Source organism: Typopeltis vanoorti, chromosome 7 (genome assembly GCF_054136105.1).
Source record: "Typopeltis vanoorti isolate ZY-2024b chromosome 7, IOZ_Tvanoo_1.0, whole genome shotgun sequence".
NCBI lineage: Eukaryota > Metazoa > Arthropoda > Arachnida > Uropygi > Thelyphonidae > Typopeltis > Typopeltis vanoorti.
Genome location: NC_143555.1, coordinates 118,328,472 through 118,349,532, shown reverse-complemented (window position 1 = coordinate 118,349,532; position 21,061 = coordinate 118,328,472). Strand labels below are relative to the sequence as shown.

Genomic DNA, 21,061 nt, shown 5'->3' with positions numbered 1-21,061 from the left:
TCACAGCTGAAAACTACTGCTATGCTCACTTGCTGCTCTCATATTGAGATATATCTGCTACATTATTCCCTACTACATCTGCATTCCTACTTTCATGCTTTCTGCACTTGCACTTTCACAGCTTTTATCTCCAAAACATTGCCCCAAAATTGTTAGAACTTCTTTCTGATTTGCTTTTAAAACTGCAAATATTTTAGTTAAATTCTTTAATTTTGATGATAGTTACAAAAAAAAAAGCAAATTATATGTCCAATTTTCTTTTCTTTTTTTTATGTAACAGTATCAATCATATCCAAGAATCAAACATGCGTAGTTTTTGAATACTCTTTTCTTTTCTGAAGAGGCAAATAGTACAGCTCAGTGTTTTCATTCATATTACTGAATTGGGTAAATGAATTCACAACTAATCTGAGAGTATAGTATAAGTATGGTATTTCTGTATACTGATACTGAAATGCCATATGCTCTTTTCTGAAGAAGAGAATAGTACAGCTCAGTGTTTCCTTTTATATTACTGAGTTGGGTTATTGAGTTCATAGCTCCTTTCAAAGTATGGTACAAGTATGATATCTTTGTATACTAATACTAAAATGCTATACATTCAATACAGCTTCATAATAACTTAAATAGTACAAGAAAAATAGTACTTCAGTAATATTCATGAACCTTTTTATTTTTTACTTAATGACTTTACTTTCTGTAACCTGTTTAAAGGATGCTTATTGTCGATATGCTGAATTACGTTACAAGGCAAACAAAATGATTGAGGAAAATCATCCCTTAACAGCAGGCATTGAAAGCATTAAAGACTTGATGGATTCCATCTGTTGCAACTTTGCAAAGAAGATTGAACACCGTCGGATTCTGCTTTCAAGATCACTCAGATTTCACCAGCTTGTTTGTCAGGTAAGTAAGAAAGAAAATATATAACAAAGTGCAAGAAAATATATTTAGGATAGAATTTCTATAAGTACGTCATCAGTTAGATTAGAAGTTAGATAATTCAGCAACCCTGAGAGGAGGGGGAGAGAGAGAGAGAACATAGAGCTTTTCCATCCACAGAGTGGTAGTGGTCTCTCACCAGACAATGAACTTCATCTACAACCTAAAAATATTCACAAATATCCATATCCACAGTGGAATTTAAGCACCCACAGCTTGTTGATCAGAGAATGGATGCACTATCCAATTGGCCAACCAAGTTGGTGCTGCCATTGTAAGCACTTAGTTTTATATGAAAGGGTTCAAATGTTAGGTATAAAAATGTTCATGAAACTTTTATTGGAGAAGCAAATAAGTTTTGGAAACAATGATTACCAAGATAAGCCTGATTATAATTGAAATAATACAGATAAATAATTTGAAAAAATAAAGTGAATATATTTTTACTAAAATATAAATATTTTAAAATTTAATTAAAATGATTTATCACACAAAATAATGATTTAGCATCTTTTCAAGAAGCAAATTGCTGAATATTAAAAATAATATAATCAATATAAGAAAAATATTTATCCAAAAACAACAAAGTTATTCATTCTGAAATATTTGTTTTAAGATTAGTATTAAACTAATAATTTTTATTGCTGTGTATACCTTTACCATATTGCAGGTGAAAGATTGCCATTGGAGACTTTTTTTTTTTTAATATGAATCTCACTCACAAAAATCTGTAAGCCTATAGTGCATTAGTACCATGGGTAGACTAAGAGTTAGATAATCTGGAAAACATCCTCTAGAGACCAAAAATAGTACTGTTTTTCAAACTATTTAAGATGTCCAATAAGCAGGGTTGTAGTCTTTTGTACTAGGCAATGAAATTCATTTATTACCTAAAGGCAGTCACAAAATATCCATGCTCATGGTAGGATTTACACCTTCAGCTTTTTTTTTTTTTGATTGGAAAGCAGATATGCTAACTACTCATCCAACCAGGCTGAAAGATGCATATACAATAGTATAAATAAATTTTTCAAAGACCTTTCAGAGATTTCCAAACTAAGTGACATAAGTGGTATATAAATTATGGCAGATATAGTTGGATAATAGTATTAATCCCTCTTTCTTTAACCAACCTGTAATTTAAATGCCGGTCATGGTAATATATTTCTCTCTCTTTTCAATCTCCTCGTGTCTGAGGACTTGTGACCTTCCTAATGATGCTTTGCCATTTCTTTCTCCCTTCACTTCTCTTATCACTTGTTCTAGTTTAAGTCCGGTGATCCTTAATATTTGGCCAATCCATCTGTTGGGGGGGGGTCCCTCTTTTTTCTTTTTCCACACGGTTTACCTTGGATGATTATTTTTTCCAGGCAGTTGCCTTCCCTTTTGTATATGTGTCCAAAATATTGTGCAGTTCTCTTGTCAGTTATGTGTGTCAGTCTTGTATGGATATTCAGTTTATTATTATTACCCAAGACTCCCATGGAGTCAAAGACTCATCTAGGAGTTCGTCTAGGATACTTTTGTTTGTTCGTTTTTCTGTCCAAGACACTCTTAACATTCTTCTCCAACACCAGAGCTCAAATGTTGAAAGTTTATTTTTCACTTGGTCAGACTATAATAAATTTAGTTTAATCCTTTATCCAAGTGTGTGCAAACAAAGTGTGCACCTGAAAGCATCTTCAGGACTGGGGTAAAGTGGTACAACACCGGGCAACTCCTTGCAAAGGTGGAGCAAGCTACCAACACTCCTATCTCAGTATCTTCCATAATGCAAAACACATCTCCATGCGGATATGTATAATGTTATGCATTAAGGGAAGGGCCACTACCCAGACTAGTTATTACCAAAGCTCAAATGCCTCAATTCTTTTTCTGTCATCTTTTGTGATTGTCTAAGACTCAGAAGCATAGAGAAAGATTAAGATTTCTACAAGCTTAATTTTGGTCTTTTTGGAGATGTGTCTGTCTTTCCAGAACTTAGTTAAATCAGTCATCGCTTTCTTAGCTAGTGCTATTCTTCTTCTTATCTCTACATCTGGCTTTTTTGTTATTATTGTTCCAAGGTAGTTGAAATTATTGACAATTTCAGTTCCTTCTATGTCTATCCCTTCTGCATTGTTTAAAATTATTATTTTAGTTTTATATTTATTTATTCTGAAACCATGGCTTAAACTTTCCCATTCTAATTGATTTAGGATGGATTTTAATTCCTGTTCATTTGTGGCCTGCTATCACTGTGTCATCCAGCAGCATATCATAGGTTAGCGATTGTTCAGCCACCTATTTTAATGCCTCCATTCTACTTCTCTAGAGATCTTTTCATTATAGGTGGCTGAACAATCGCTAACTATCGCTGAACAATTCGCTGTAAAGGTTGAATGCTAATGGTGAGAGTATGCATCCTTGTCTTGATTCTTTTTTCAAATTGGAATACAGGGGACATTGAGTTTTCAATTCTTACTGTTGCTTGATTTCCTTGATATAAGTTTTCTTTATGCCATCTCAGAAAGTCAAAGGCCTTGGGGTAATCTATAAAGCATAGATAAAGGCTTAAGTTGAATTCCCTTGCTTTTTTGATTATTTGTCTGATGTTAGATATTTGATCTCTAGTTCCTCGACCTTTTCTGAATCCTGCTTGTTCTGATATTTATGAAATTTTGTAATCTTTCCTTGATAATGTGCAGTAAAATCTTGCTAGTATGTGAGATAAGGGCAATAGTGTGGTAGTTTTCACATTTGTTGTAATTGCCTTTTTTTTTGTAGATTGGGATAATGGTAGAACTAGTTTAGTCATTTGGCCATCTGCTAGCCTTCCAGATTTTGTTGCATAAATCACGTATCCAGTCAAATGCATTCTCTCCAAGGTTTTTCTTCCTCAGTTTTTTTATTGCTTGTTCTATTTCACTTTTGAGGATCTCCAGTTCCGTTTCCATGTTTTCTATGGCTCCTTCATCTTGTTGTTGAATGGCTAGGTCCTTGTAAAGCTGGGTGCAATACTCTTTTCATACCAGTTGCATATTTGGTTTATTCCTTTATCCAAGTGTAAGCAAACAAAGTTTGCACCTGAAATATTTTCAGGACTGGGGCAACTTGTGGTAAAGGTGGTATTAGTTCTGATCACTTGCCTTAGTATCTCCCATAGTGCAAAGCACATCTCCTTGCGGACATGTATGATGCTATGCATTAAGGCAAGGGCCACTACCTAGACCAGTTTCGACCTTTATTGAGGTCTCGTCAGTGAAGCTAGATCCAGATGTGGTGATACTAAGGTGGAAGTAATGCAAAAGTCATATCACCATATACCAGTTGCCAAAAGGTGTCAACACCTTATTATTAAAATTCTATGGATTAGTGATAGTTGATGGTAATTTTTTCACTTGGCTACGCTACGAATTACATATTTGGTTTAATCCTTTATCCAAGTGCAGGCAAACAAAGTTTGTGCCTCAAATATTTTCAGGACTGGGGCAACTCGTGGTTTTCCGCTTTTGGCTATGTCATTAGTGTAATTTAAGATTTTGCCATTTTCCTCTGCAATTATATTAAGTTTTGGTTTGAATTTTTTGGTTATATCCTTAACCGTCTTGAATAAATCTGTCGTTTCATTAGAGTTAGAGTGTCTTTCTATTTCTTTACAGATGTTTTGGATATAGCTGTTTTTATCTCTTTGACAAGATTTCTTAATAACTTCGTTCAAGTTCAGGTAATTTGGGTTTTGCCAATCTGTTGTTTTAATTTGTTTCCTTTTTTTCAGTTAGTTCTAGGGTTTCTTTTGTAATCCATGGACTACTGCTATGTACAAACTTCTTTTTTATTGGGATGTTTTTGGCCACAGAATACAATGGTTTATTTTAGATGTGTCCAGCATGATTCATTGCTTTGTTCCTGAGGTGTGTGTTTTTGTTTCTTGAGCTCTATTCAATGTTCATTTGTGAAAAGTCATATCTTTTGTTGCTGTTATTCTTGTTTTCTTTCAGATGAATCTTTAGATTAGTATTTAATAATTATGGTCTGATCTACAGTTTTCACCTGGCAGTGTTTTGGTGTTATTGATTAGTGTCCTCCATCTTCTGTTGATTAAAATGTAGTCGCTTTGATTCTTACATCGATTCCCGGGTGCTACCCACATGTATAATCCCCTCTTGTGCTGTTTGTACATAGCGTTAGTGATTGCTAATTCCCTTTCAATACAGAACTCCAGTCTGTATTTTCTAATGATTCCATTTAAGTGATCATCATGTGCACTGAAAAGCACCTAGGCATTGAAGTCTCCTGGAATTATTTGCATATCCTTTCTTGGTATTGCATCCATAGTTTTATTTAGGTCTCATAGAATTTCTTACTTACATCATCTTCTGCGTTTGATGTGGGTGCATAAACTTGAATCAATATTGTTGGGATTGGATTAGTGTTTAATCTTACTGTTATAATTCTGTCATTGAATGGGTTGTATCCTTTTGCTGCTCTACTTATGTTTTTATTAACAATGATGAGAACTCTCTTTTCGCTGTTATGGTCTGGCCCAGGAAAACACCTTGTTTCCCTAACATGGCCATTTTACAACACATAAGGGAAACAAGGTGTTTTCCTCCAAGCCAGACCTTTCACTGTTATGGTCATGGTAATATAGGCAAATAATAATTATTTTTATTTTTATACTGATTCATTATGATAAAAAAGTTAGTATCCTTATTCATTACCATCGACAAGGTGTATCATAGAGGCAGCCTGCCTCACGGTGTGGCTTAATAAGGGCGCTCGTTCAGCCATATTGTGGTAGGCACCATCGTTACTTTAACAGGAATTGTTAGCGTAGCAAGTGGAAAGAAGTTTTTCCAAGCTTAAACTGATTAGAAATTATTTGCAATCCGCAATGACCCAAGAAAGATTGCTTGGTCTAGCAACTATATTGAATAGAGGCAGACATAGCTTATAATTTAAATTTAGAAGAGCTTTTAAACAATTTGATTGTGCGATATCCCTGAGCAATTTTTAAATAATATTATTATGTAATCGTTTTACATCAATGTTTCTCTTGTAATAAAAACAAAATAGCAATTGGAGATTTTCTTATATTTTTGTCTTATAATCCATCAGGGACGATATTTAATTGTTTGCTGCAGGGCACGATCTAATCTGGCAATGGTCCTCTCCTTATTGGTACATTAACTTCAAAATCAGTATGATATGAGCTAAAAAGGAAAAAAATTCAAGATTATAAAAAATATTTAATATAAGCAAAAAATATTTGTATAATTGATAAATTATTGTATAATAAGAAATAATCTTACATTTCTTTGTACTACTTAAAATTACCAGAAAATAAGATCACATTCACTATATCACTCACTTGCTGCAATAGTAGCACAACTCAAATTTCCTAGCTTTTGAGGTAATACAGCATTTGAGGTTATGACAGTGGACATTTATGCAATAATGGCATAAGCTGAGTTCAGTACTTGCTCACCATTTGGAATAAGTGTCAATGTGCCATTTTAATTTTTAATGCATCTAGAAGTATCAACAGTGGCCCTGCTTGATTTTGAGTTGTGCCACTCAGTGAAGTGCCTTAATTAATAATTTTTGATTCATTTCTGGCTTAAGGACAAAGCCATTCGATTTTTGAGATTAAGAGGCCAAAAATTATTTTTTTATCTTTCTCTGATATACTCTCACAAAGAATCTTAAGTAATTATTCTAATAATTAATTGAATTATATTTGAATGGTGCAATAAAAAGTGTTTTTTCCATCCTTAAATTATAATATGTAGATTTGTATAATAGTGCTTTTGTGTGATAGCCAGACTGGATATAATCATTGTGTTGTGGTGTTATAGTTCTAAAAGTGTTCACTTCATTTTTTATTATAATTAATGTGGAAATGCTCATAAATGTTACAAAAATGGCAGCAGTGGCAGTAAAGAAGCGTACGCCTTCAACGCAGAAGGTTTCAACGTGGAGATCAAGTTTTTCCCTAGACTTTTTACAGTGGATAAGATGTAACAATTGTTTCATGTATTCATCCAAAAACTTTAAAGATTTATGGAGTGTTAGATGGAATGATAAAAAGGAACATATTACAGTATGTGAGAAGTGCAATAGAAGGCCAGGATGTTCCAAAAATGAGAATGGTGTTACCAGGAATAATCAGGATATGGATGGGAATGCTTGTGATGGTAATAATAGAAATGATGTGGAAGAGCCTAGGCAAGAGTTAATGAAAATGAAGAGTCAAGTTAAATGTATGGTGGAGGAAATTGAATGTTTAAAGAAGAGCATAACTGGTGTAAATTACAAGGAAGTTAATATGAAGAAGCAAATATCTATGAATGATAGGGTTGTTTTATATGGGGACTCAATCATTAAAGGTGTGATAAAAGATAAAGTGCACAAGATATGTTTTACAAGTGGTACAATAAAACGAAAAATGAAAACGAAAATTTGCATAGAAGGAAGGATTGGGCATCAAAATTAGTTGTAATGGGTACAAATGACTTGAATAGTGTGACAAAGAATGTGAAAAGGGATCTGAAGAAGTTGTAAAGAATAATAGTGTCATTGGGAAAATGGTTAGTTTGTTTCCTAGATATGACAGTAGTGAACTGAGAAGGAGAGCAATGATACTGAATGAAAAATGGCCTAAATTTTGTCAGGAAGATAGTGTTCAATTTGTGAATGTGTGGAATGAATTCGAAGAGAAGTTAGAATGGTTCAAAGGTGATGGAATGCATTTGAATGGGTTTGGTGTTGGTCATTTGACGCGATTGTTGTTTAATAAGCGTGCGCAGGGTGCATACAAAATTAATACAACTAAGAGTCAGAGAGGTTGAGAAGCAGGTTGTGCAGGATGGGAAGAGGATGGATACAAATGTGAGGAAGTGATTATAGAAGAGCAAAGTGATGCAGTGCAAAATGATGGGGATGATAAGAATATAAATGAAAATCAGAGTCAGGAAAATGGGGATGGTCAGAACAAAGAGGGAAGTTCACTATAGAAGAGAGAGTAAAGAGTGATTGTGTTGATGGGACGGCCTTGAAGAGAGGAAATTTGTTATCCTTGTATACTAATGTACGGAGTATCAGAAATAAAGGGGCTGAGTTTGTAGCATTGATTGAATCAGTATGACCAAAAGATGATGCTATTGGCTTGTATAAGTGAAACTTAGTTGACTGAGGATGATATACTGTTAGGACATGAAATGGTAGGATATAGAATTTTCCGAAAGGATAGAAAGATGAAGAGGAAAGGGGGGGGTGTTGTTAATTGTTAGCAAAGGAATTGTGTCCTCCAAGAGGCAAAGTGGAAAATAATTGTACTTCTGAAGATTTTGAAGTTGTTTGGTGTGAAGTTGAGATCAATCAAATAGTATTACTATTATTACGGGTGACTCCAGGGAGTCCTTAGACTCATCGAGGGAGCCCCTAAACATCATGTCCACACAACTATACGACATTCTCACAGTATCTATCATACCTTGCCTTGAACTCGCTCACAACAGACTCTGGCAGCTTATTCCACTCATTTACCACTCTAAAAGTAAAGAACCGATTAGCATATCAGGAATCGTTGTCAAGGTCTTGGAGAAATTAGTCAAGAAAAGAATACAGGATTGGATAGATGAAAATGGGATATTGTATGGGGGACAACATGGTTTTGTGAAGGGTAGATCATGCTTCAGTAACTTGCTCACGTTTTATAACACAGTGACGGTTAAACTGGATAAGGGTAATGGGTTTACGGTGATTCTACTGGACCTAGCAAAGGCCTTTGACAGGATACCACATGGAACTCTAATCAGTAAACTGGAGCAGATGGGGATGGATATAGGGTTGGTGAGATGGATAGGAGAGTGGTTGATGGAAAGATACCAGAGAGTGGTTTATTCAGGAGTTGAGTCCGAAAGATGGCTTGTGACTAGTGGTGTGCCGCAGGGTTCTGTTTTTGGACCACTACTTTTCAATTTGTTCATCAATGATATAGGAAAGGATCTGAGAGGAAGTGGTCACTTGTTTGCTGTTGATGCATAGTTGGGTAGAGCAATTGTGAGTGCACAGGATGTCAAAATTTTACAGGATGATTTGGATAGTTTGGAGGACTGGGCTAGGGAAAATGGATGCTAATTTAATATGGGAAAGTGTAAGGTTATGCATTTTGGGGTGAAAAGAATAGCAGCAGTATATCACATTTGTGGAACCATACTCCAGGAGATTGATGAGGCCAGGGATTTGGGAGTGTTGGTGGATAGGGAATTGAAGTTTAGGGGGCACATTGCAAAAGTGGCTAAATCAGCTCATCAAATCACTTGGCTTCTGAAAAATACTTTAACAAGCAGAGACAAACAAGTTATTGTTCCTCTGTATCGAGCCTTGGTAAGACCCCATCTAGAATACTATGCCCAGATATGGGCGCCAGGGTTTCTTCTTGATGGGGAGGAGATGGAGAGGATCCAGAGACGAGTGACCAAGATGATAGCAGGTCTGTGGAATGAACCTTATTAGAATAGGTTGAAGATTTGTGGGTTGCAAAAATTGGTCGATAGGCGGATAAGGGGTGATATGATTATTATTATTATTATTATTATTTCGGGTGACTCCAGGAGTCCGTAGACTCGTCGAGGGAAGCCCTAAACATCATGTCCACACAACTATGCGATTACATTCTCACAGTATCTATCATACCTTGTCTTGAACTCGTTCACCATCATAGCACCCACAACAGACTCTGGCAGCTTATTCCACTCATTTACTACTCTAAAAGCAAAGAACCCAGCTCTAACACCCCTGCTAACCACACTCGTGCCCAGCTTCCATAGGTGTCCCCTAGTTCTCCCACCACCAGTCCTGATCTCAAAAATATCCTCTGAATTAATCCTATAGAATCCCTTTAGCAATTTGAATCTCTCGATCATATCTCCCCTCCTCCGCCTATCAACTAGTTTCTGCAACCCACAAATCTTCAACCTGTTCTCATATGGTTCATTCCATAGACCTGTTATCATCTTAGTCACTCGCCTCTGGATCCTCTCCACCTCCCCATCAAGAAGGAACCGAGGTGACCAAATCTGGGCACAGTAGTCGAGATGAGATCTTATCAAGGCTCGGTACAGAGGTACAATAACTTGCTTGTCTCTGCTCGTCAAGGTATTTTTCAACAACCAAGTGAGTTGATGAGCTGATTTAGCTACTTTTGCAGTGTGCCCCCTAAACTTCATCTCCCTATCCACCAACACTTCCAAGTCCCTGGCCTCATCAATCTCCTGGAGTACAGTTCCACCAATGTGGTATACTGTTGCTAATCTTTTCACCCCAAAATGCATAAACTTACATTTTGTCACATTAAATTGACATCCATTCTCCTTAGCCCAGAACTCCACTCTATCCAAGTCGTCCTGCAAGATTTTGACATCTTCTGCATTCACTATTGCCCTACCCAACTTTGCATCATCAGCGAACAAATGAATCCTTCCCTATATTGTTAATGAACAAATTAAACAGCAGTGGTCCAAGGACAGAACACTGCAGCACACCACTAGTCACAGGCCGTCTTTTAGACTCAACTCCTGAATAAACTACTCTTTAATATCTCTCCATCAACCACCCACCTATCCATCTCACCAACCCTATATCCATTCCCATATGTTGTAGTTTATGGATTAGAATTCCATGTGGTATCCTGTCAAATGCCTTAGCCAGGTCCAGCAGTATCACTGTAAACCCATTACCCTTATCGAGTTCAGCCATCAATGTGTTATAAAACTTGAGCAAGTTACTGAGGCATGATCTACCCTTCACAAAGCCATGCTGTCCCCCATACAGTATCTCATTTTCATCAATCCATTCCTGTATTTTTCCCTTGACTACTTTCTCCAAGATCTTGACAACGACTCCTGACATGCTGATTGGTCGGTAATTTGCAACCGTAGTCTTCGATCCTCCTTTATGCAGTGGAACTATTTTCCCCTCTTTCCACACCTTCAGGACTAAACCAGACCCAAGACTCAGATTAAACAACATGGTCAAGGGCACTGATAATTCTTTAGCCGCTTCACGCAAGACCCGTGCCGGTATACTATCCAATCCCACAGATGTATTCACATTAAGGTTCTGTAATAGACTATTCACCTCCACTTCATTCATCACAATTCCTGTATAAACTAATGGTTCCTTCATTTTTTCAATGTTACCACCTGTATGATATACTTTTGCAAAGTGCTTGCTCAGTAACTCCACTATATCGACTGATTCAGTGACCTCCTTACCATCGTCATTCCTTAAAATCATTTTGCCGTGTACAGTTTTTTTTTTTGCTTGCAGCATATTGAAAGAACTGTTTGGGATTCTCTTTAGCTTGCATAGCTAGTTTCCTTTCATAATCTGCTTTTGCTTTTTTTACCACACTCGTTACCCTTCTGGCCTGCACTTTATACCGTTCGTGTGCCTGCAGGTCACCCCTTTCTTTAAATTCCCTCCACAGTTATTTATTTTTTTGCAGCTCAAGCTTAATGGTGTTATTCACCCATTTAACCCCTACTTGTTTTACTATTCGGACCCTACCTCCTGTAAATGCTCCTTGACCACTTCCCATGCTCTATCTACATCCAGCCCTTGCAGTTGTATATGCCAAGGCACTGATCCAAGCAATCTCCTAAGCTTGTTATACTTGTCAGCATGGTAATTCCACATATACCCTGTCTTAATCGAAAATTCCACACCTTTAGCCACCTCCCAGGTCAAGACCTTATGATCACTCTCACCAATAGGTGGCAACATGGTCATATTCATTACAATCAAATTGTGAGATGCTATTACCAGGTCAAGCACTCTCACACCCCTAGTATTTTCAATTACATGCTGTCTCAGATAGTTATCCCTTAATAATTGAATAAAATCCATTTCCTTTCTCACATGTGTCTTCTCCTCCTTCCAATCAATGTTACCATAGTTGAAATCCCCCATAATAATTACCCTCCTTCCACTCATTTCATCAATTTGTTTATGCATACTATCTCCACCATCTATTCCATCACCTGGTCTATAGCAGCACCCAACTGTATATTTTGTTCTGCCAGTCTCAATCTCACACCAAATAGCCTCAAATGGGCTCTTTTCACTATCCTGTGATACAACTTCAATTCTCCTTGGCTGCACTTCATCAGCTATCATCAATAACATCCCTCCCCCCATTTTATTCTCTCTGTCCCTCCTAAACACACTATAACCTACACATTCTATCCCACTAACTATATCATCTTTCGTCAGCCATGTTTCACTAATGCCAATAACTTGTAGCCAAGAAGAGCCAATCTAGTATATCTAACAGGATGCTGTTATAGGCCAGGGAATGTGGAAAGTATTGATTGTGAAATGTTTAAACAAATTCATTGAGCTGAGTAAAAGGAAAATGATCCTAATGGGAGATTTTAATTATAGGAATGTGGATTGGAAAGAAGAGATAGTGTATAGTAACAAGGTGAGTGAATTTGTTGAGGTTCTGTATGTTAACTATCTGAAGCAGCATGTGTTGGAAGCAACACGAGGTTTATTGGTGTTAGATTTGGTGATATCCGCATAGGAAGTGGTTGTGAATGAGATATCAACACTCCCACCTGTTGATGAAAGTGATCATGAGGTATTGGGTTGGAAGGTAGTCAGACAGGAAAAAGTTGTTATCAAGAAGGTCTATATGTGGAACTATAAGGTGGGTGATTATCAGAAGCTATGTAGTCAGCTAGCATCAATACAATGGGTTGATGAACTGTGTAGAAAAGATATTGACAGTACATGAGAAATGATAAGGTAGTATCTAACACAAGCAATTCATAACTGTATACTAAGAGTTAAACGAATAAACAGAGTAGGAGTGAGATGGATGAAGAGTGAAAATCAAGCAAGTAGTGTTACAAAAGAAATTATAAGAAATAATTATGGAGGAAGTACAAAACAGTTCTCAGTGATTAGATGCATGAAGAACATAAAAAATATACAAAGAATCAAAGAATATAAAGTGAAGAATATAAGCCAGAAAAGTGACAAACATGGTTAGAAAAGAAAAAGTAGAATATGAGAGGAGATTGGCCAGTGAGGTCAAAGCTAATCCAAGGGATTTTTTCTTTTATATGGCAAGCAAGAAAGAAAATAATTATAGCCAGTTCATGCTGGTGGATAGTTATGGTAGCAGAGTAACCATAGCAAATGATGTAGTGGAATTATTGAACGATTTCATGCAATACTTAGTCTTTATTTGAGTTGTATGTCAGCAGTTAGAAGTGAAGAAAGTACATGAAGATGGTTTGATGTTACATTAATCCCTTTGTTATTCATTATCCATATGGATCACGTTATGAAAGAAAGCAGTATTAAACCTGATATCAAAATTGGAGATGTTAATCTCAGCTCTTTACTTTATGCAGATGATGTTATACTTTTAAATAAATCCAGTACAAGTCTGCAAGATTCCCTGACTAAATTGAATAACTGTTGTAATAAACTTGATTGAATAAATCTGAGTACTGTGGATGTCAGTTAAGCTGTGGGACTGGATGGTATTTCACCACGAGTTTTGAGAGAATGTGCTAAAGAACTGACAGCTCCTTTGACCTGGCTTTTCATTGAAAGTCTGGCTATGGGAAAGGTGCTCAGGAAATGGAAGGTAAGATAGTGCCATTGCATAAGGGTGGCAGCAGACCGTAAGTATCTAATCATAGGCCAGTTTGTGTGTGTCATCAGTAGTTGCTAAGATCTTGGAGAAATTAATGAGGGACCATATACAGCATTGGGCAGATGGTAATGTTATCTGTGAGAGTCAACATGGATTTGTGAAGGGGGCGCTCTTGTTTTAGTAATATGCTAGCCTTTTATAATAAAGTTATAAGAGCATTAGATGAGGGAAAGGCATATACTGCCATTTTCTAGGATTTAGCGAAGGCATTTGACAGGGTGCCACATGAAAAGCTGATATTTAAGTTGCAGCACATGGGTTTAGATGTTGGGTTAGTCAACTGGATTCAGGATTGGCTGTCTGATAGGTACCAGAGAGTTGTGTATGGTGGGGAAATATCAAGGAGGCAGAAGGTTATAAGTGGGGTCCCACAGGACTCAGTACTGGGACCTGTATTGTTTAACTTTTATATCAATGACATTGACATTGTCAGTGGATTGCAGGGGAATATTCAGTTGTTTGCAGATGATGTGAAGCTGGGAAAGGTTATTAGTAATAGTGTAGATGTGGTAGCCCTACAAGAGGATTTGAATAAACTAGACAGATGGGCAAATGAATGGGGGGGGTGACGGTTTAATGCAGCAAAATGTAAGGTCTTTAAGTTTGCGACACATCGATGGGACGCTGCACACTCTGTTGGAGGAGCTATACTGGAGAAAGTAGGGGAGACAAGAGATCTGGGTTTGATGATTGATAGAAACATGAAATTCAGGGATATATTGCAAAGCGGTGAAGCAACACAGAGAATTGCTGCAATAATGAGAAGGACGCTGACCTGCAGAGATAAAAGAGTTATCATTCCGTTGTATAAGACTCTGATCAGACTACACTTGGACTATTGTTCTCAGATTTGGCGGATTTGAAGGAGATAAATTAACTGTGGAAAGGGTACAAAGGCAGATAACAAAGACAGTTTCAAGACTGTACAATGTTAGTTATGAGGATCGGCTGAGGGAATGTGGACTGCAGAGTTTGGTGGATAGAAGAAGGAGAGGTGCTATGATTGAGACTTTTAAACTGTTGAGAGGTGGTTACAGGGTTGACACTGGGGAGTTCTTTCGCTTGGTGGAACAGCGGGAAGGAGTGATGCCGAGGGGCCACCCCTGGATGTTATGAAAGGAAACTGTAAGCAAGAGAGTGAGGAGTGGTTTCTTTGCATTGAAGGGTGGTTGAACCATGAAATGTGATGAGTCTTGATAGACTTTGTGTTTCCTATGAAGGACCTCCTGCGATGAATCTTTTAACTCCATGCAGGCCTGAATAATAATAATAATAATTTGGTATGAAAATCAGCAATAACAAGAAAAGACAATGAAAATAGGCAGAAACATATGAAAATATATGAAGACGGCAAGTTAAATAAGGAAATAGACAGTAGAATACAAAAGACAGTATGGTAGAAAGTCAACTGAATACATTTATATGGAATAAGAGAGAAATTAGTCAAAACATTAAATTAGCTGTATACAAGGCAGTGTTCAAACCAGTTTTAACTGATGGATCTGAGAGCTGGGTTAGAAATAAAACACTTGACCAAAGACCAGAGACCACAGATATGAGAGTCCTGAGAAAGATTAGGGGTGTGAACAAATAGCATCAATGGCAATATCATATTAAAAATTAGGATATTAGGAAAGAACTTGACATTGTTAGTAGTAAGGAATGTGTTAGCTCTGCTAACACATTCCTGGATACTAAATGATAAAAAGTCAATATTGCAGGTGGTATGGTCACTTAAACAGAATGGAAGAGGAAAGATTGGCAAAACAAATGTTCTCTGCCAGATTTGCAGGAAAAAGACCCAGAGGAAGACCAAGATATAGGTGGATTGATTACGGTAAAAAGTGCCTTAGAAGATATATATGATCTGACAATGTTGGAGTCTTCACAGGTAATAGATTGATTTGGAGGAAAATTGTTGATAGGAGTTAGTAATGATGTAAGTTTTTCATAGAATGCTATCATAATATCCTATACACTCCTTAAGGGTAGATGTCAGGAATTTGATAATGATGATGATGACACTTCTTCAGTATATATCATAGTGGCGTGAATGATGCTGTGCAACATGTTGAAGGGAGGCAAGAATTAGGAGAATTAAAGGTGAAAGAATCAGGGGTGTATCAAGTGTTGCTTGGTTTAGATGTTAATAAGGCTGTGGGAATGGATGACATATCACCACATAATTTTAAAGAATGCGCTAAAGAGTTAGCCATGCCTGTGTCCTGGTTATTTAATGAGAGTCTTGCAGTGGGTAAAGTTCCCAAGGCGTGGAAAGAAGGCAAAATAATACCTCTCCACAATCATGGTTCAAGAACAGAAGTTTCCATTTATAGACTGGTCTGTGTGTCTGCAGTTGTGATCAAAGTGTTCAAAAAATTGAATACAGGATTGGGTTGATGAACATAAGATTCTCTATGATGGTTAGCATGGGTTTGTGAAAGGCAGATCTTGTTTTAGCAATCTGCTTATGTTTTATGATAAGGTGATGAATATGTTGGATAAAGGAGAATCATATACTGTGATATTCTTGGACTTTTCAAAAGTTCGATAGATTACCACATAATAAGTTGGTGTACAAGCTGCAGAGGATAGGAATGGATAGTATATTGGTTACATGGATTGGAGATTGGTTCTCTGAATGATACCAACAAGTTGTGTATGATGGAACATTGTCTCAGAAAAGGAAGGTGACCAGTGGCATGCCTCCGGGTTTGTTAATTTGTTTGTTAATGATATTTCTTGTGGATTCACTGGGGATCTTCAAATGTTTGCTGATGATGCAAAGGTAGAATTATCAGGAGTAGTGCTGATGTTAATTCTCTACAGGAAGATTTGAATAGGCTTTTAGCTTGTCCAAATGAGTGGGGTTGCAGTTTTAATGTGAATAAATGCACTTTGTAATACAGAGACATAAGGCTACATACTGTATTCATGGAGCTGTACTTCAGGAAGTGGATGAGATTTAGGATCTTGGGGTGATGGTGGACAGTGAACTGAAATTCCAAGGGCACAATGATAAATAGTAGATTGATATATAGGGATAAGGAGGTGGTGCCTCTATATAAGGCATTGGTCAGACCACATATGGACTATTGTGCTCAGATTTGATAGTTTTCATTGTGACGTGGAAACACTAGAGAGGGTCCAAAGACGAATAACCAAAGTGATATCAGGACTCTGCAGTGTTTGAGAGAATATGAATTACAGAGGTTAGTGGATAGGAGGAAAAGAGGAGATATGATAGAGTCCTTCAAGTTAGTTAAGGGATTCTATCAGATTAATACAGAATAATTATAAAAAGAGTGGATGTAAAAATGGGAAGAACAAAGGACCATCTCTGGAAGTTGTATAGGGTGTTGTGAAGAAGGGAGTGAGGAGTTTTTATGTGGAGAGTTGTTAGTAAGTGGAATGCGTTGTGAGTGCAAATTATGAAAATAACTTCAAAGCTCATTATGCTAGACATGTTGCTGGTTGAGTGGGCCTCTCATGATGAGTCTCTTGACTCCATGGAGGTTACGAAATAATATTAATAATATTTCTCTTCTAATTAATTCCATGAAGTAGACAAATTAACATAGCAATTGTTTTCTTTCCTGAGAGATAATATTAACTAGTTCTCAACAAACTAGCATTTAGCTAAAATTTTCACAATCCCATCTGACTGGCTGTTGTATAAAGATTTTATATTGCTGTTGGTGGTTTCCTTAAGTCAGTTTTCTTTTTATTTTATTATTGGTTTCCATGCATTTTATTCATCTAGATTCTAAATTTTGTCTCTTAACTCCTTCAGATAAAAGTATGGAACATGAATCATTCGTCTAATCAATTAACTTACATATCGCTTTCATCAGTAAAGCAATTCATGCAGGATCATCCTTCAGTTGAAGGTGAGTTAGCTTGTGTCATGTGGAGGTGGAAAGGTTTTGCATCTGGAAACTCGGGTTTTTCATTCTTCAAGATAGGCATAGCTGGAAGAACACAAAAGTAATTAACAGACATAGTACACTCTTCTTATAGTCTTAGTTGCTTTGGTTGTGATTTCAATCAGCAATAGCAGGATCATCCTCTCTAATTTCAGAAGTGGAGCATTAAGATATTTGTAATCATTTACAGAAGTTATCAAGATTAATTGTGTAGTTTGCAGAAGGTCTTCAAACTTATCTCTTCTAAATTTAGATTTGCTCCAAAGGTTGGAATTGTATCTCCTTATAGAATATTCACAACTTTTTTTTTTTTTGCTGACATCTGCTTTGTGGTTCTAATCACTTACCTAAAAAATTATTACTATAAAATAAAATAAACTGGGTTTTATTTTGGTCATAAATATCTAAGGATAATAAAATCAACTACTTTTGCCACTAATTCTCGTGGCTTCTTCTGGGTTTAAATATACATAAAAATTAATACAATAAAGTCAAACATTAACTATAACCATTACAATATAACCTGAAAATGAAACCATGTGGAACAATGGAAGTGGCAGGAGTCAGCTATTGTTCAGCATTGAGTGAGATAATTTGGCTGAAAAGTAAGCCTGACATATTGAAAGACCTGATAAGTGATTTCCAAATATCATATGAGATTAATTCTTGATTTCTATTAAGTGTGTCTTGAGAAAAGATGACCAAAAAAAAAAAAAGATTCTTCTGTATGTTGTGAGCAAGTTGTCTTCTTTGTATGGCCTGGAGCTTTTATCCACTCGATATTGTGTTATGTGTAAGAAAAATGAAAAGCCAGGCCTCAGTTGTCTTCTCTGTTGTTAACATCTCCAATATGTTCTTTCTCTCTTATTTCAATGTCTTATTTCACTTTTAGATGTCTGTCCTATGTAAGAAAGACACATGAGCATGGAATATTATAGACACCAGGATGTTTGTACACATAGCAGCCACTGAATTAGAAAATTTTTAGTACTATGTTGGACCTTCTTTAGCTGAATTACAGCACATACACAGTTTGGCATAGATTCCACATGGTGTTGGATTGCATCTACATTTGCAGCATACCAGCCATTCACCTGAGAGTCCTTGACAAAAAAGAAGACGACTGCTTGCAGATCTGTTTTTCTGACATGTCCCATACATTCTCAATGGTGGTTCAGATTTGGACTTTGTGGTGGCCAGGAAAGATGGTGGAAGTCACTGCTATGCTTTCTGAACCACTGCTTGAACAATTCGTGCAGGATGGACAGTAGCATTGTCATCCATGAAATAACTGTCACCTGTTGGATAAAAAGTCAACATTGCAGGATGGACAGATATTCCATGGAGGACACCCAACCTTCCAGCAATATCAGGGGACCAGTAACAGCAGAACATGCCAAACATCATGACATCCTCCAGAACCTTGAGTTGGGTTTACCAGGAAAGCTGGGTTCATTGCTTCATGGGACTCCCACCAAAACTCTGCCTACTGTTGGCACAGAGCCAGGTGTCCAGTCACAGTGTTCCTGTCACCGCTGTAGATGAACCTTCTGGTTCTTCACAGAAATCAGTGGTTTCCATATAGGCATGTTACTGCTAATACTGATCTTCTACAATTCCCTACAATGACCATTAGTTCGATGAGATACTGCTGCACACAGGAAGTTCTTGGATATCTCACCTTTTGAGAAATCAGTCAGCTCTGCTGTTTTCACATGGCACCAGCCAGCCAGACACCCCCAATAAACCTTTTATCGAACTCCGAAAGATCCTTTGTTTTTTTAATTGTAATCAACACTATTGATGATTACTGACCAGCAGCATTCTTAAATAGTTGCCTAGAACATGTGATGAAGTGAGTACTGAGTATTTTGCATATGCACTGTGTAAGTGATATTTGATATTTATGTACATCTACATAAAGGTTTCTAATTCAGTGGCTGTGGAGTTTAGGCAAACGCAGTAAACCTCATGCAGTCAGAATGGCCCTAAAAGCCACCCTGTTTGAGTTTGAGTAAAGTTTGTAATTCTTCATCTCTTGTGAATAGAGATGAAAAATAGAGATTACCCTTTTTTTTTTTTGAGTGTATGGATAATACCTAGTTTTTGTGACATGTTGCAATAAAAAGATGAGCATTGGTAATAATCTGCATGAGTAGGCTTGCAGTATATACCAAACGAGAGGCCTTTTACAGCCTTTTTGGTAATTTCAAAATTATTTTTATTTTTCAACATAATCTCCCTTAAGAATAATACATTTATTCCAGCATTGCTCCAGCGCCATTATCCCGTCCCTGTAATGGTTCTCAGTAAGATCTGCAAAATGTTGGGGAGGGAGGTCTGCCTATTGCAAGGCCAGATAGCTGCTTGAAAGATTTCCCATTCGACCTGAAATAATTAGAATAGAGATAATGTTGGAAAAGTTGAGAGGTGTTAGGAAGGAAGGAACAGATCGTCTGAGTTCCAGGACTTCATTTACAGGAACTTTGGCGAACAAAGAAACAATATCTAAACTAGTTAGAATGTCTGAAGGCATAATGAAAATTTCAGATAGCTTCTGAACAAAGTGCTCAAAGTTCTTTATGAAGGGAGTGTATATGTCTGATATTGTTCTTGAGTGGATGAGCAAGATGCGTGGATAAAAGATATGTAGGTGAACTAATACCATCCACAGTCAGCTTAAGAAGAAATGCCTGCCTTATGTACCTTAGATAGTCCATACAGTTGTGGGGGTTAAAGGGTGCATTGATCTGAACTTTTTCTTAAGATGTGTAGGCTAAGTAAGCATGTTACATTAAAAGATTAATTGGTTTCTTTTGTGATTTGTCCAAGTAGGATTGTGGTCTAATAAAGCATAAATGGAAGAATCCGAAAACAAGAATAAATATTTGACATGTAGTCAGCTGTATCCTAATGACTGTTGTGTTGCCTTTGTCAGCTTTGATGATGGTAATTTGCTAAATTATGCTAAACAAGACCTATATAAAAAAAGTTTTCTTTGAGTTTACTACAAAATCTCCACCAGTATATCCCACCTTATTATATTATTCTAACATAATAATGAATTGTATTTGTTAGATTTTTTACATTAGTGATATAGATAGGAGATTGGAATTCTGATATGTATAGTTTTGTATAGTAGAGTAATATCCTAGAAGAGCAAACTCACTTGTGATACTGCAACTATGACTTGGACCATTATTGTTTAACTTATATTTAATGATATTGAAGAGATAAATAGAAATTATGCAGTTTTTAGCAAATCATACCAAATTTTGGAAATACTAAAAGGTTCAAAACTGATCTTGGGTTCTGACAATTTAATGTTGCAAAAATGTAAAGTTTTCGAAATTTGAATGCAAGATTATGATATTTATTTAATTGAAGGGAAGGTAAAGGAGATAAGGGATTTTGGGAAGGTGATGGGAGAGTACTTGAAATAAATTACAAATTTGGGAATTGTGAGGATGGC

The 21,061-nt window shown here is 36.6% G+C and overlaps 1 long non-coding RNA gene across 1 annotated transcript in view; it reads right to left on the bottom strand.

Moving 5' to 3' along the window:
• The window catches only part of LOC150104994 (uncharacterized), a 276,526-nt gene that overhangs the window by 143,973 nt on the left and 111,492 nt on the right, over positions 1-21,061 (bottom strand). The window contains exon 3 of the long non-coding RNA XR_016548591.1: positions 5,646-6,137. This is a non-coding gene — a long non-coding RNA (uncharacterized LOC150104994). The remainder of the gene's footprint in view (positions 1-5,645; positions 6,138-21,061) is intronic.